The sequence below is a fragment of the Triticum dicoccoides genome, chromosome 5A (assembly GCF_002162155.2).
Source record: "Triticum dicoccoides isolate Atlit2015 ecotype Zavitan chromosome 5A, WEW_v2.0, whole genome shotgun sequence".
Classification (NCBI taxonomy): Eukaryota; Viridiplantae; Streptophyta; class Magnoliopsida; order Poales; family Poaceae; genus Triticum; species Triticum dicoccoides.
In genome coordinates, this window is record NC_041388.1 from 637,409,938 (window position 1) to 637,413,524 (window position 3,587).

Genomic DNA, 3,587 nt, shown 5'->3' on the forward strand with positions numbered 1-3,587 from the left:
TTTTAAGTGGGGGTGGGAATACTTTGTGATTTGTGAATGCCACGTGTCAATCATCAGAATGGGTATCACGTGAGACCTGGTCTCATAGAATTCTTTTCCCAAGGAGACCGGCAGAGCAGCGACTCGGCCGGTCGACCGGCGCAGATCAGCGCCTTCCTGTTGAGATTTTTTAGGGGATCGTTTTGTTGAGATGGGGAAGTACGCAGACCCTCTCAGCACAAAGCAAGGCCAGCAACGCCGAGGTCTCCTCGCCAAAAACGCAATGAAAAGTCGAGGCGGCTTTATCTCCGTCCGCAGTACCGCCGCCACCGCGCCATCTCCGGTCATCATCTGAGTTCTGAAGGTTCGCTTCACTCCCCCCGTTTCCTGGTCCTCTCTTTCTCACTGCTTCCCGCTGGGTATTAATGCCCTTTCTTCTTTCATACCATTGATCAGATTAGCACGCGGCGGCGCGGTCGTGACTATTCTTTCTTCTCCGGCCGCCCATTTCCTCCTGGCCACCACTCACCATGAGGGCAAGCATGACGTTGTCTACGTGCTCACCGAGGGCGGCTGTAGGCACACATGTGTTTGACATCCTGGGTTACAGCAAGTATGAGCCACGACGGCGGCAGCAGCTACATACGGTCGGGGACTTTCGCTGTCGGCGGCCACAGCTGGGCCATCCGCTTCTACCCTGACGGGTTTAAGAAAGAAAATCAAGACTACATCGAGCTTATGAGCAAGAACACTAAAGTCCGGGTGTCTTGCGACCTGAGGCTGGTCGACCAGTGCACCGGATTACGGTATTCAGTGAGCAAAACAGGGCCTAGGATTTTCAATTCCGAAGATTCCACTCGGTATGCTCCGCAGACTGCTCATTTCAAAAGGCGAAGCCAGATCGAGGGATCCGCATACCTTAGGGATGATCGCCTGATGATTGAATGCACTGTCACTGTTTTCGAGAAGCCACGTGTTACCAAAACTAGCGGAACCAAATCGCTGCCCAAAATCGACAGGCCACCATCTGACATGGCTCAGCATGTTGGCAAGCTGCTGGAAGAAAAGGAGGGATTGAATGTCAGTTTCATTGTTGGAGGAGAGACCATTGAAGCGCATAGGCTCATTCTCGCTATGCGGTCGCCTGTTCTTAAGGCGGAGCTCTACGGGCCAATGAGGGAGGCGAGGCCGGGGCAGTGCATTACCATCAAGGACATGCAGCCTGCCGTTTTCAAGGCCCTGCTCCATTTCATCTACACCGATTCTTTGCCTGGCAGTGAGGACTTCAAGGGAGAAGACAATACTGAGATGATCCGGCTTTTACTGGTCGCTGCGGACAGATATGCCATGGAGAGGCTCAAGATGATTTGCCAAAGCATCCTTTGTGAGGATCTGAATGTGGACACCGTGGCAACCACATTGGCTTTAGCTGACCAATATAACTGTGACAAGCTTAAGGATGCTTGCCTTGAATTTATCAAAATATCAGATGACAATGCTATGGACGCCATGGTGGCAACGCAAGGCTTCAGTTATCTCAAAGTGACTTGCCCATCTCTCATAGTGGACGCACTGGAGAACAGAAGAAAGCTTCGTAAAGCCTGAGCAGCTACATTGGTAGATTTGCTAAATCATATGAACTGTTCGTGAGTAGTATTTGTTAAATTTCTTCCACCCACTTGCCGTAGGGATGGTCAGCTCAATTTTAGATGACGATGGTTAATTCTCAAGTGATGTGAATGTTCTCCTAAATCATCCCAGAATTTTTATTTATCATTATCAGGTTGTTAATTTAATCTAGAACGCTTCTCTGCGACCGTGTAACACTTGGTCTTAATCTTCTGTCAAAATTTCCTTGCAACCTTTGTTGAACATTTGATACCCAGATGGCGTACACGCGCAAGCAATGCCACGATGGTCTCAGCTATAAGAGTGAAAACAAGATTAAACACGGCAAAATGCTATTCTCGAAATATAGATTATAAATAGGAAAGTTTTCTTTATTCCATGAAGCAGAATAGAATGCATGATCTTGTGCTAGATTAGACAGCATATATAAGAGTGGGCAAACAGGGCAATGATTAGGATTATTACATTGAGCTCAGGGATGCAAGTGGTGCGCCGCAACTGCCCGCCTCATGTGTTACCTCGAACAAATTACTGAATGTCATCTGTATATGCCATTTTCTTTGTTTCCAATATCGCTGGTCTGAGCCCCCGGTCCATGTTCTTGTTGCTTCTTTGTTCGGCATTAAGGCTGTTGACAAGTTTGAGGTTATCTAAAATAATTATCCCGTGGTGTACCTCCAAGCCATTCGGAATTCCGCATTCAGTCTATAGGCATTTCTTTACCTTGAAATCTCTGGATGTTTCTTGCCTTCGAAATCTGCCAAAGAAGGAATTGTTAGACTAGTGTCAGTGTGCGCGTGTGTCTCCCCTAGATCGTGCTCACCATGTGGTAATTTCTGTTGTTGCCGCTGTCATTTCTGTATAAATAGATTGGAAAAGCTGTGCTGAATCCTATTTCCTCTTTCAGGAATAACAAGAAAGTGATCCTCGTTAAAAATGAGGTGAATAGTGTGGTTCACACAAGTGTTGTTGGTGTCAAGTTCCTCGGTTTTAAGCCCCAAGTGAGATTTAAACCGACCCCGCAAAAAACAAAAGTGAGGTTTGAACCGGATTGCTTCAGCATAAATGTTTGAATTCTGGGTTGAATGCATATGTTTTTCTAGGTTGCGTGTACAAGTACAATATCAATTGCTATTGCCGGTAAATGCATGTTTGAGACTATGGCCTGGAGCTTGTGTTGGTTTATCATCTTGTAGGCACTTTGGTCTTTGGGCACTTCAGTTTGTTAACACGAAGAAAGGATACACGCCACCTGATGCCGTGATGCGTCCACAACGACTCACTGGTCGCTATGAGCTTGGAGTAACTCCAGTAGAATCGTCAAAAACAGTCAATCTCCAAAATAATTGCTACTATTATGGTTCATAGATAAAAACACTAGTCTGACAGAGCTGCTATAGCAATATGAAACAGCGTTATGGGCTCCATATTTTTTCAGAGGAAAAGGGCTCTTGCCTCGGCTCCATTTTATTGAATGGAACCACACACCAGTGTCAGTTACAGCACGCGAGGGAGGATTGAGTGCCGACCCCAGCTAACTACAAACTACACTGAGACTGAAAGCATCAGGCTGGAAAACAACCAATAGTTCAAGGCAACATGAGCGAGGATCCAGAGTACTACAACTTGTTTAACAAAGAAGGAAACAGGGAAGAAAATAAGATGAATCAAGCCACCGCCATCTCTGCTCCCAACTCCTCCGTTGCTTCTGGAGAGCATCTTCAGAGAGTAATCCCACCATAACCCCTTCCTCAGCCTGGCTCTAGCCACATCATCAGGGCAGAGCTTCTGGCAGACACCCCAAGCGAAGTATTAATCTCCTTTGCGCGCCTTCCACACACAAGATCTTCAGAGCATGCTACTGCAATCTTCTTTAGGATCACCTGTAAACCAAGCCAAGTGCTATTGTTAAAGAACATGTCATTTATGTATCTCCAAATAGCCCAAAAAGTAGCAGCATGAACAAGATTATTGGCTTG

At 46.5% G+C, this 3,587-nt stretch overlaps 1 pseudogene; it reads left to right on the forward strand.

The window, feature by feature from the left end:
* Window positions 1-509: 509 nt before the first annotated feature.
* On the forward strand, window positions 510-2,976 carry LOC119298216 (annotated as a pseudogene).
* The last annotated feature ends 611 nt before the right edge of the window (window positions 2,977-3,587 follow it).